This window comes from Perognathus longimembris, chromosome 12, assembly GCF_023159225.1.
Source record: "Perognathus longimembris pacificus isolate PPM17 chromosome 12, ASM2315922v1, whole genome shotgun sequence".
In the NCBI taxonomy this organism is placed as follows: Eukaryota; Metazoa; Chordata; class Mammalia; order Rodentia; family Heteromyidae; genus Perognathus; species Perognathus longimembris.
The window spans coordinates 21036892-21051058 of record NC_063172.1 but is presented as its reverse complement, the minus strand read 5'-3'; the positions used below and the strand labels follow the sequence as shown (position 1 = coordinate 21051058).

Sequence of the window (14167 nt, the reverse complement as noted above, 5' to 3'; positions counted from 1 at the left end):
TGTTATCCCAAATACCCTTGATAGGAAAATAAATGAGTGTAACATAAAGAGATTGAGGAATAAGTGTCCCATTCACATTTTTTTTTCATCTTTACAACTCTGAGGTTTACAGGGTTAATGGTTCTAGTTTCAGCATGAAATGTCTCTTTTTACACAACATGTGAGGGACTCATTGACGTAGAATCTTTAACTGTTTTTTTAGTACCTTGGGGGTAATTATATCCATGTTTCTAATGGCAAGACTCACTATCTGAATTAGAAGAGATGAATAGAAGGACAGAGGTGGAACAATTCAAAAAAGGTAGATTACATGTGGAAATCAGGTAATCCTCTAGGAGCTTCCTAGATTTTTTTTTCCTCAACTGTGAGTAGGTGAAATAATTCCAACAGGACAAGGACATGATACTATGTAGTTCAGTCCTTTTAGAAATGACAAATTGAGAGACATTTTTAAGTAATCAATTAAGAACAGTACTAATATTAAGGAAAGAGAACTTAGAATGTTTATTAGAGAAAGAATTATTGAGTTCCACAAGTTTTCCAATATTCAATAGTGAGGAATGTTATAATTTATCTTTCTAGTTATTTATTTTTTTGCTAGTCCTGGGGCTTTAATTCAGGGCCTGAGCACTGTCCCTGGCTTTCTTTCTTTCAAGGCTAGCACAGTACCACTTGAGCCACAGTGCCACTTCCAGCTTTTTCTGTTTATGTGGAGCTGAGGAATTGAACCACGGGCTTCATACATGCTAGGCAAGCACTCTACCACTAATCCACATTCCCAGCCCTATAATTTATCTTAGTACTGTTCCTCCTTTTATTTTTTTCCTAGAAAGTGACCTCTACCAACAGATACACACACACACACACACACAAAATAAATATAATTTAAATAAATATAATATAAATAAATATAACTTAAATAAATATAATTTAAAATAAATATAAAATAATTTATAGACAAGAGTGTCTGATTTGAAACCTTGGAAAAAACCTCTTCCATTATCCATATGAAAACAGCAGTCTATGTTGTGCAAAGAACTGAAAATTATGGGAGGTATGTAGTTCATCCTTAACAAAGCCAGTAATTATAACTGTGCTACATATATTAATCAACTACTGAACATGTTTGGGGTTCTAGGCCTGGACACTTCTTAATTCAATACTATTCTCATGGTCAATTTGAGAATTAATCGCAAATAATTTCATATCTATATTCTTATCTGAGAGTATATATGCCTAATCCTGCTTCTCACACTTTTCTTTCCAAAATGCGAGATCTGAAGGCCAGATGAATGTTTCTTCTTCATACCTTTCACAGTCCTTGAACCTGTCAGTCTTATTTAGTTTCCGAAGGACTCAATAAATATACGAATTATTGTAAATCATTGCAACTCTAAATAAACATTTAGTTTCATACATTTACTGGACCCTGGGAAATTTGGTCTCATTTTAATTGTCATTTAGGATTTGGAGCAGATATAAATTTCTCCATCTACCTCCACAGCATTTCATCCTAAGGGAAATTTAATACATTCTTAATTTGGGATACACTTGTATCTCAATAGTCTTGGGTTGGCAAGATTAAAATTTTCCTCTTTATTCACTGTGCTATAAAAACAAGTAGATTTTATTCTTGACACAGTATGCAATTTATTTATGATATTAATCAGTGCAATTTTAAAATGCAATTCTTTAGTACCATTCCTATCTAGTGTTAGGAATGTAGGTGAAAAGGAGGAGTAGGCGTTATGAAGATATGTGAATATGATTCATCTTTTAAAATGCTTTAAAATGTTGCTGAATGCAATTTTCTTATTCTGAGGAGTGAAGGGTGTGTTCTTTCTAATCCTTTATTTGTATTACTTCACTTTACTAACTTAGAAAGTACTCAGCATACTTATTGAACTAAATTAAAATATATCCTTAACATCCTTCTGTTATTGTATTAAGTCAAGAAATATAGCTATTGCCCAACTTACTCACACATTTAGAACATAAAAATACAAAATAAAATACAATGCATCTTGGATATAAAAAGAAACTAGCAAGGTTGAAATTGACTACAGGGGATACGTGATTTAAGGTGTTAGTAGTTAAAAGTAATGGAATGATGGAAACAAATGGGATAAATTGTCTAGATAATTAAAATCAATAATGTGTAACATGAAAATAGTACCTATACAAAAAGTTAAGAATAGTTGTATGGCTATTTTTCTAGAGTAAAATATTTATGGCTTTTTAGATTATTTTTATAAATGGAAGTAAATATGCATATTCAAAACACTTTTGTATTAGGAAAATATGTATTCATCATACATAGACTCAATCTAGGTATTTAACCATGTAAACATTTTCCTGAGTAGTAGTGCAATGGGATTAACTACCATATTGAAATGTTTGGTTTGACCATGTAACTAATTGAACTGAAAATTCTAAAGAATACCATAATTGATTGAACATAAAACAAAAGATTGAACATAAAACAAATATATACAAAAAATACACCTCCTTGGCTGGAAGGGAAACAAGTCAGAGACATGTATGACAATGTAAATATAGAAAACCACTCTTACTCCACATAACATTAGGAAATCAGAGTAGTTCTCTCTTGAAGAGGATCTGCAAATAGTTTTAAAAAGTTAATAAAATTGATTAGACTAAAGGTAAAATCAGATATTAACATGCAGAAGAATAAAAATAGACCTTTGTCTTGCTTCATGCATAGACAATCACCTTAGATTTATTAAATATTCAAATAAGCAATCTGACAATTAGAAACTACTAAAAATGCAAGTGAAAAATTGCCTGACTTATTGCCCTCTGTTTTTAGCATTAAAAAAATCCATGATACATTTCTGGCGATATTTTTTAAATGTCCCTGAAAATATAGACAATAAAAGCAAAGGTATGCAAATAAGATGGCTTTTAACTTAAGAGTTTCTGAGCAACAACAACAAAAATACTAAACCTATTGAAGACACACAATCCAATATAGGAGAAACTATTTCAAATCACACCTATTTTTAAAAGTTAGTATCTCCAATATATAGTAATCTTAAGCATATAAATAGAAAAAATATCTTCCAAACAAAAACTGGGAAAGCAGTCTGAATGGACTTAAAGCAGACCTAATGTCCAATAGCTTCCAGCAAACTCACCAACATGCACAATTACAAAAGTTAAAATTAACCCACAGAGACATACTATCTCACATTGAATAAAATTATCATCTTACACATGGTGGTAAACTTGCCAAAACTTAAAGAACATTAGTACTGCAAATTTATAAGCATTCTAGAAATATCAAACAGATGACAACGCAGATATGGAGGCAAATGGGTAGAGGTAGACTAGATCATTTGTATAGTTAAATGTTCTTCATATAACACTTCCATTTGGTGCGAAGAATAATCAGTTTCTGTAATTTTTTTGTCTTGCTTAAAAGAGTGTTAACCTAAAATTATATGCTACAAAATCATAAATCAAAGAGATAATTGTCAAGACTCTATTGAGAAAAATAATTTTCTTGTGTACTGGCACATTCTAATCTAGGCAATAGTTACAATGTTTTAAATCAAATCAATGTTTTAAATCAAATGGATATGAATTGCTTGGTAGAATATCTTGATTACTTTTAGCAGAGAAAAAAATGGACTTTGTGAGTGGGAAAGAAAATATTACAGCAAACTCTGAAATTTAAAATTAAAAGAAAAATAGAACATTGAAGATCAAAGAAACATGGAATGCTGACCACTCAATTTCATTGTATTGTTTGGAAAAGCATGAACTGGGCGTACAGTAAATTTCCTAATATTATCCACCTACTTAGTAATTGTATCACCAGCTCCTGTGATTTACAGTCTAAAGCTGTGATTTCTACTGAAGAGTATGGATTTTTGGCATACAGTTACAATAAACTAAGTTGAAATTAATCCTCCTTCATTTGTAAGCAAAAAGTGTTTATTGACTTTGGCTTATCAAAGAGGGATAATTATCACTCTTAAAATATAAGAGAAAAAATGATGTGAAAATTATTCCTTGAACTTAAAAGAAACATCATGTTAAATTATAGAAACGGAACATTTGTACACTCCTACTCTAAATGAATTAAAACATGTACTTTGAAAAATCTTATCAAACTCATGGCAGATTAGAAATATAACCACAGTTCTTTACCTCTCTTCCATGGTCCATGTCATTTGTAAGGTGGACTTTGCAGATGTCCACATCAAGACAATTCACGCCCAGACTATTTCACAGGATGGAATCACACAGAGGAATCTAGGTGAGAATATCTTGGAACAACCAACCTGTGTCCAGCTGACCCAGTAGGAAACCTGGAAACTGACTACCATTACTTGAATGTACTCAGTGAAGGATCACATCTAGTTTAGTTCAGCAGAACCACCCTTGAGTCCACAAAGATTCATGATCTAAAGAGATAATTTGGGTTTGAAGTCATCAAGTGTTGATTAGTATGGTTTTAATGAAAGCAGGTTTGCCACTCTGTTTAAATATAAAGCCACTAAATAATATGGATACTGAATATTAGATTATGATTTCCTTATATGATATGTAAAGTTCATTGTAAACAAGAGAAATGTGATTATACAATAAAATACACAGCTAAGCTTTATGTGATCCAAAGACTCAATTCTTTTTTTTTTTTTTGGCCAGTCCTGGGGCTTGGACTCAGGGCCTGAGCATTGTCTCTGGCTTCTTTTTGCTCACGGCTAGCACTCTGCCGCTTGAGCCACAGCGCCACTTCTGGCCATTTTCTATATATGTGGTGCTGGGGAATTGAACCCAGGGCCTCATATATACGAGGCAAGCACTCTTGCCACTAGGCCATATCTCCAGCCCCCCCAACGACTCAATTCTTGAAAAAATTGTTAAAAAATATTTTATATCCCAAAAATAATAGACTTTGCTCTTTTTATTATTAATACCATTGAAGTTTTCAAGATCATATCTGAGACTCTCATCTAATATGTAAATTTATAAAGAGCTTTAAAAGAATTAAAAATTCTTTCAACTTTTAAGTTACATCACATATGAAAATCAATGCCAAAAATATATAAATCAATATTCTCCGTTTTAATAAATAAACTTGGCAAAAATGACTTCTGTGAACAATAACCACAGAATTGAGGAGTCGAATAGTGTTATGATCAACTAATGATGTTTGAATAGCAAGCCTCCCATTTCATGTCTTTTTCAACAAAATTTTCAGCAGAATACTTAAGTTCTAGAGAACAGCAGTATAACATTCTACCTATAATTAACAATAATATAGAAACATTTAAATATACTTTGAAGGAAATATATCTCATGTTAAGAACCTATATCATAATTAATAAAATATTTGTTGTTGTTTTTTGTTGTTGTTTTTTTGCCAGTCCTGGGCCTTGGACTCAGGGCCTGAGCACTGTCCCTGGCTTCTTTTTGCTCAGGGATAGTACTCTACCACTTGAACCACAGCCACACTTCCGGCTTTTTCTACATGTTATGTGGTGCTGAGGAATCAAACCCAGGGCTTCATGTATACGAGGCAAGCACTTTACCACTAGGCCATATTCCCAGCTCCATAATTAATAAAATATTTACAAAAAGAATTAAAGTGAAATTTGCTATTCTATTTACAGACAGTAAGGAGTAACCCATTGTATGTTAGAACACGTTTCTTAATTTTTTATTAACTAAGTGTAATAATTGTATATGACCACAAGATAGAGCTAGCATAATAATATCCTGAGAGAATAACAAAAGCATACAAAACATACTGAGCATGAATGCGAACTTCTTTATGCTGCCTAAAATATAATCTCATGAGGCTCGAAATTAAAGACAAACAACTCTACTTTCAGTATGCCATATTCTAACACTGTGATTATTAGTTTACCAATGGTTATCTTCTTGGAATGAATTATTAATTTAATCAATAGTATTCATATCCTAATAGCATATTATGTTATTTCAGGAGAATATAACATAAACGTGATCCCAAAGCCTTCTAAAATGATTTTATGGTAAACTTCTAATATGATTTCTCCCTCTGTATTATGTATCTCTATTTATAGTATATATTATAGTGTTTATCATGCAGGAAGGAAACAAGGCTTTTTATATGTAAGAGATAAAGATAACAACTAATGCTGAGTTTCTTAAAGCTGATGTTAGGATAACTAAAATACAAATGTCCTTTCTTTATGTTAGCAGAGAGGAGACTTCCATTATGTTATGGAACAAGTGTGAAGGAATTCAGTTTGTAAGAAACTTGATAATAAAAATAATGCCTTAATTCCTTCCCTCGATTCTATATTACTATCATCATCATCATCATCATCATCATCATCATCATCATCATCAACACATGGAAGAAACATGAGTCCCTGGAGATACATTCTTAAGAATTATTTATGTGCAAGCTATGTAAGTGCATTATTTATAAATACTCATAAATTTATCTAATAGTTATTCAATGCAGTGCACTTAGTTTGTTGTAATTTCAAATTTGTGATTCTCCCAAAATCCAAGTTTCAATTTATAAAAATTTCTTCATGTTATTTTTGGAGACAGAATCTCAATACGTAGCCCAGGCTGGCCTCAAACCCTCAATCTTCTTGCCTCCCACTCCATTGAGCTAGGATAATGGGCCTGTGTCACCATACCTTTCTTAATAATCTATAAAGGTTTTAAAATACGATTTAAAAATAGTTAAAATAGGGGCTGGGAATATGGCCTAGTGGTAGAGTGCTTGCCTCACATACAGGAAGCCCTGGGTTCAATTCTTCAGCACCACATATATGGAAAAAGTCAGAAGTGGCGCTGTGGCTTAAGTGGTCGAGTGCTAGCCTTGAGCAAAAAGAAGCCAGGGACAGTGCTCAGGCCCTGAGTTCATGCTCCAGGACTGGCCAAAACAAAAAAAGAAGTTAAAGTCACTTGAATTTTCTAGCCAATAAAACACCTTTCCTGTGTATTTTAAAGTATCACAGTTGCTTAGATGCATATTAAAGAGTCAATTATAAACCATAGCTCTAGAAAGTCATATGTGGTAATTCTGAGATATGTCTTACAAATGGTGTTAAATCAAGAACTTATAATAGATCTGACACAGTCTATTCACTGTAATTTCAGGAGTATAAAGTGTATTTAATTAGATACCAATGCTAAGTTCATAGAGAAATCTTGGCCTCAGTTATTTAATTAATGAAATGGGATACTGATACAAATACAAATACTTGTAAAAATTAAACCATCTTATAAATAACAATGCATGGCATAAAAATAGCTTATTTTATTTACCTCCCCAATTACCCCTAAAACTGTGACTTAAATGATGTCACTGATGTTAATTTTTGCCATGCTTCTATGACTTTTTTCTCATCACTTACTAGATTATGAATTTCTAGTTAGTGCATGTTTACATGACTTGTGATGTCATTTTATCTACTGGTAATTACTTACAGTGCTGTTCATTTAAAAAATACCTCAATTTAGGAGGAGATTGAATAGCTACAAGTTGTGTAATGCAAGGTGTGTTTGCCTTGTCTACCATGAAAGCTATCAAGAAAAAATTCAACAGCCTTTTCTCATATGGAGCCCTCAAATAAAAACTTCAGAACTTCTAAAGAAAATAATTCAATTGAATGCTACCAGCTAAAATTTTAAATCCATTTCTTGTCATATGGTTGCTCATAAAATTGTTAATGCATGACCCTCTGTGAGACCATTGAACTAAGCTGCTTTTATACTTTTCCATTTACATAATCCTGATTGCTGACATTATTATATTGTCTGGTGAATAACATGTGCTGTGTTGAAAACACAGTGAGCTCTCTTAACAGTTGTCTTTTCTTTGGAAAAGTGATCACTTTGAAAAGATATACAGATATAATGTACTCATTATTTTTTAATAAAGGGACCTATCTCATAGTGTCAATTTTAAGAAATACTCTGAATTAAGTCAATAGTGGTAATAAAATGTACACAATATAGTGTATTTTTTCAAATATTGAACTGAATGTTTCAAAGGTAATCAATTTCAAATATGTGCATGATATATTTCTTCTCATATTTAAATTTAAGGGAGAGGGGGAAAATGCCAAATATAATTTTTGAGCTTGAATTTACTTATAGACATACTCTTAAACACTCTGTTTTCAAACCCACTTAACCCTGGCAACTCAATAGGGTAATTGTACTATTTTTCTATTTTTATGGGTGAATTGATTCAGACCAATAGGAAAGTCATGAGCATTTTATATGTGAGTGGCCTACTTTTAGAGTCCATGGATCCTTCAAGCATACTATTTATCTTCCCACTTGCTCCTCTAACTCTTCTCTAGTTCAAACTCTTAATGCTTTGGGGAGGCCTTTATTAAGAGGAGAAGGATGCTTAGCAAACTCATCAAAGTTTTGTTCAAATCTATTTTTCTGACCAATTCTCCTAAAATTCAGTTTTCCCTTGGTTTCCTTTCTACTGTTAGAGGTTCTTAAACAGGCTCATGTCAAAATTATTCATTCATGTACAGACCTGCCTCACCTTGACTTGTAGCCCAATATCATTTTCCTCATTGACAATCACACTTAAATCTTTCATGCTTTCTAACTAAAAGCTCAATCAGGAAATCTTAAGGTGACTAAATTCCCCAGTATTCTTCTTTCAACATACATTTATTGTCTGGAAATCACTTTGTAGTTTAGGATATTTTCCATCTGCTAAATCACAGGCATCACATTTAGAAGATTTAGGAGTAACTTGCATTTTTGCATAATTTATACCTTTCAGCGTAAAGACCTCCAACAGGAAAACTTATTACCATTATGGATCCATGCCTCACCTAATAAAAAATCTATATTGAACAGTAGAACTTACCTAGACATGAAGATCTATAGGAACATGCAGTCAGTGTTTTGCACAGATTTTCATTTTGAAACTGTGGGTGTCTTTACTAAGCATTGCCTGTATCCATGGCCATAATCTCTTTTTATTTGTAAAAGAAATCAGTGTTGTAAACATCTATTAATTCAAAACTCTATCAGTAATGCACTAAAGTAATATGAATTTGCACTTTATAAACTGAATTATTATGTAAAAATGTGATAGCAAAGTTCCTATTAATTCAAAAGATAATGCAAAAGGTCCACAAATTTCTAAGTTTTTGTAGCATAATATAATTTTTCCCACCTTGAAATGAGGATCATAAGTTGGAAATTGTTCAGTTAATCCTTTATGCATTGTGTTGCCACTCCCATTCATTTTCTTTCATTCCTAGCTCCCCAGTTAACTTGTAAGGTGATATCTCTACATTGTCTAGTGATGCCTATTCATTAATACATTTTGACCACCGCAGTATTATCCTACATTTAAGAACAGAAGTCACTTGTTTAGGCCTTCAATATCCTTCTCCCAAGCAACAGTCATGTTCCTGCTTCACTTGACAATGTTTAATTACAAAGAATGTTGGTTGTTAGTCAAGATAATCAAAGCAGAACCAGGCATAAGTGGCTTATGTGTAAAATACAAGCTGCTCAGGGTGCTAAGACACGAAGAATTATGGATGGAAGACAACACCTAGGGAATAAAGTTCACAAGACTCCATCAATTAATCAGCAAAAATGCTGGATAAGAGGCATAGATCAAATGGTATAGTAGCAAATGTGAGTGAGCAAGCCCAATCAGATCTTCTAGAGGCTCCCGTGTTCAAACTTTGGTTCAGACACAAAAAAAGATAAGTATTTCTTTCACAGGTACCAATGACTAGCATCTATTTTTTCAACCTTCCCCAATGACATTGATAATAAATTATAATTATATTATAATAAATATAAATTACCTTCCTTTTATACTTGATAAAAGCATTCTTTCATGAAGAGAAAGGAGAAAAAAAAGGAAATGGCCCTTTTCACCTTTGGATGTTTTTCTGTGAAGAAACAATGCCTCTAACTGCTAGCACCATGTTGTAAACCTTGGGGATTTAACATCATGTTGAGAGTGGCAGAGTTTGAAATAGACAGATGGAAATAGAGCTAATAAGTGTGATATATTGTAAAGTCAGTCTCCAGACATTTCATCCTACGACTTTGCTGGTTAAATATTCTTAAGTAAAGTTTCAATTACTTGCAACAAAAATCATCTCATTATATGAATTTTAATAATCCTGCTTTCTCCTAATTCATATTCCAAAGAAAGTATTAAGGACATCTACTTTAATCCTTCTGATATTAAATAAGACATCTTTTATGTAAAATAATGTCATTACTAAATATTAAACATTTTATTATTAAGATAATCTTTAGGATATCTGTAATATTTTGGGAGATAGTAAAATATAAATTTTCATTTCAAATACCTTCTGAGGATTATTATTGCACAGGATAAAAAGTATAATTGTTATAAGGGAATTGAATTATTCTACAATTTTAATCACCCATCTAAGCTTAAAGAAAACCACAAATATTAATGCAATAAATGTATTTGTATTATTTGGAGAACATCAGAATATTTTGGGGATATTAATGATTCTCAATTATAGAAAATACAAAATTATAGCATGTAATAAATTCTACTAGAGCATCATTAGAGTTACCATTCTCTTATTCTCATTTGGTAATAGAGCAAACTAATTTTAGAGATCACATTACTTACTTAGCATCCTAAATATATAGACAAATGCTATCTTATTTCCGTTTAGTATCATCTATTTTCTTTGATCTTACAATCTGTTAAGAGCTTCATGATTTTCTCACTCAGAGTACAGTTACAAATAACTAAAATAAATGGTTAAGCAGCCAGTGTTCTCAAGTCCCACAGAGTTCTAAATAAAAAATAATAAAGTATTAGTTCTAAAAATAAAGAAATTGAGGTCCTTTTTTCTTAAAATTGGTAGAATCATAAAAGCAAGAAACAAATAATATCCTGGAAACTTTGGGCAGTTCAGTGCCGCTGCAGAAGATTTGTTATATTCTGTTGATTCCATTGATATTTCACAGTTTTGAATATAAAATTGACAAGTTCATCAAATTTCATTGAAATTGAAATTAATTGAAAGTAAGCATTAAAATTGAGAAAATTGAGTAAAATTAGAAAAAGAATGTTAACATAGTGAAAACGATAAAATAAAATTATTCAGTCTACTCTGGTGGCTCATAGCTACAACCCTAGCCATTCAGGAGGTTGAGATGCAAGAATCAACATTGCAAGCCAAAGAGGCTTTTATCTCCTAGTATCCAAACAGCAGAAAGTGGAGTTGAAGTTGACTGAGTGGAGTCTTGATCAGAAAATTTAAGGAAGAGAGTAAAGTCCTTGAGTTCAAATCCCAGTGAGACATACACACACACACACACACACACACACACACACACGCACGCACACACACACCATTATTTCAACTGGTATCCCATGCTAGGAAAAGTAAAAGGATGGTGGATCAGGGCTAGTAAGAGACATTTTGCAAGACTGTATCTGAACAAGATCAAAAAGAAATAAACAGCAAAAACAGACCTGGGGGTATGATAGACCACCAGTCGAGCAAGTAGAAGGCCCTGAATTTCAACCCTATTGTTTCCAAGTGAAAAGAGTTTCAAAAAAAAAAAAAAAAAACCCAAATATTTATATATTGCTGATAATTTGTGAACAAATGAAATCCAAAAGTTAGCCATTGTCTTTGGAAAGATGTTTTTGTTGTAGTAGGATAAACAGAATGCAGAAGAGAGATAAATGCTTACGATCTAATTCTCTTTAAAGCAGTTTGCTGTCAACTGAACCAAATCCCTTCTGACACTTGAAATTCATTGGCTGTGTCATTAGGCCAATAGATACTGGATATTTAGTACTACAAATAGGTAAAGGTAAAATTGAAGATCAATCAGTTATGATTCTAATGATTTGACACATTATATTAGACCTGAAAATTTGGAGAACAATGTTTTTACAATTTTTAAAAAACTCAAATATTATTTTTATTTTATATTTGCTTTAGCTTTTTGATTGACACAAATTTGAACATATCTATGAGGTATGTTATGTTGTCATATGTCTACATTGAATATTGATTAATTCTGATTAAGTAGCATAAACAGCATTTTATATTTACTTTTCATCTCTTCTTAGTTTATTTATTTATTGATTGATTTTGATTTTTTTTGTCAGTAGTGATGGTTGACCTCAGGGCCTGATTGTTGCCCTTGAGCTTTTTCCACTGAAGTCCAGCTCTCTATCAGTTTAAGCTGGAGCCACTTCAGATTTTCTGATGGTTAACCATGGATAAGAGTATCACAGACTTTCCTGGGCAGGCTTTGAACTGCTATCCTTTAATCTCAGTCTCTTGAGTATTTAGGATTACAGGTTTGAGCCACCCATATCAAGCCTTTAAAATCATTTTATTATTCTTATTTTTAGTAGTAGTAATGGAGCCTGAACTCAGGGCCTTGTGCTTGTTAGGTAGACACTGTACCACTTGAGCCATACTTCTGGTCCATCTTTTCCCTGTTTATTATCAAAGTAGCATCTCTCTTTGCGTCTGGACCAGCCTGGGCATGATCTTCCTACTTGTGCTTCTTCATGTCTTTAGGGATGACTTTTCCCTGCCATTGGTTGAGATGGAATACCTTGACCTTTTTGCTTGGGCTTATTTCCAACTGAGATTCTGTATCTTCACTTCCCCAGAAACTAGGTTTAAAGAGAACCACTGTGCCCTGCTATTCTTTTGTTTGTTTTGTTGTGGTATAGTATTTTGCAAAGATGCAAACAGCAATGTGAAATTGTTACTTTTTTATTTGTAAAGGTTTTTTTTTAAAAAAAAAAAATGATATTCCTAGGGCTTTAACTGAGACCTTTAGCACTGTCCCTGACCTTTGGTGCTCAAGGCTGGTTCTCTACCACTTGAGTCATAGCTCCACTTCTGGCTTTTTGATAGTTCATTGAAGTTTAGACTCACAGACTTTATGGCCTGTGCTAGATTTGAACCCCTGATCCTCAGACCTCAACCTTCTGATTAGGCAGGTTTATATGAATGAGCCACTAGTGCCTAGTTCACATTGAATTTTAAATATATATTCTATTATTTAGTCCTCAGATTAGCCCTATAAAAGAAAATAATGTGATTTAGGCTCATAATTGACTAAAATGTATAGATATTGTAGTCTATCAGTGGTCATTATTAAACGTTAAAATCTAAAATATCAAATCATATTAAAACCAATTTTTTTATCACAACATTGTTTCTACTAGATCAAATTACTTCTGCTTTCTATTTAAATTGAACTATAACAATTATATAGTAAAATGAACTGTGTAATAGTTTAACAAAAAAGGAACTGAAATAATGATCTTTTGAAACAATTTCCAGATAGTTAATTTCCTTTTTTACAGGTTATATTTATGCCATTTTTCCCTTCTTTTCAGATGAGAAAAAAGTAAATTACTAGTTGTGAAATTTATGTAGTGGTTAGCAGCTTGCTCAATGTGGGAGCATGTTTTAAATTTGTATTACTCTGACTTCATTATAAGTAATCACATTTTATCTGAAACCACATAATTTTGTTTCCTAGCACATCAACACTGAGATACAGTTGCATATTTTCCCTTTTATTTGAATAATTCTAGATTAACTTTAAATTCATAAAAATATTTTGGGATGATAATTCTGTATACATGAGTATGAATTTCATGAGATATAAATTCCAGTATCGAACCATATAAGCATATAGTGATTATTCTTAGTCTGAAATCAGGATCCAAAATTAGCCTTTATCTTCTAATCTACCCTAAAATATATTTTTCACATCTTAACTCCATACAATTTTGAGAAATAAATATGAATATTTGTCTTGTTACCTGTGTCCTTTGTCATATGCAAACTTTTAAATTTGAGGTATTCACACTTATCAAGTTTTTCTTTGATTCATTGTTTCTGGATTTTTACTTAGAAAGTTTCAACCTGTGCCCAGGAGTCGTATTGTTTCCCCTACCTCTTCCTGTAAAAGTTCTTACATTGATGTCTTTGATCCATTTTGAAGGGATGTTGGTACAAGGTGATATATGATGATTTAGTTTCAGTTTTCTGCATATGGACATCCAGTTTTGCCAGCACCATTTGTTGATCAGGCTGTCTCTCTTCCAGCATATATATATATTTTGCTTCCTTATTGAATGTTAGACAAT

At 32.2% G+C, this 14167-nt stretch overlaps 1 long non-coding RNA gene across 1 annotated transcript in view; it reads right to left on the bottom strand.

Annotated features, from left to right (window-relative positions):
• Window positions 1-9444, bottom strand: part of LOC125360825 — a 31298-nt gene extending 21854 nt beyond the window's left edge. The window contains exon 1 of the long non-coding RNA XR_007212811.1: window positions 9191-9444. This is a non-coding gene — a long non-coding RNA (uncharacterized LOC125360825). The remainder of the gene's footprint in view (window positions 1-9190) is intronic.
• Between the last annotated feature and the right edge of the window lie 4723 nt (window positions 9445-14167).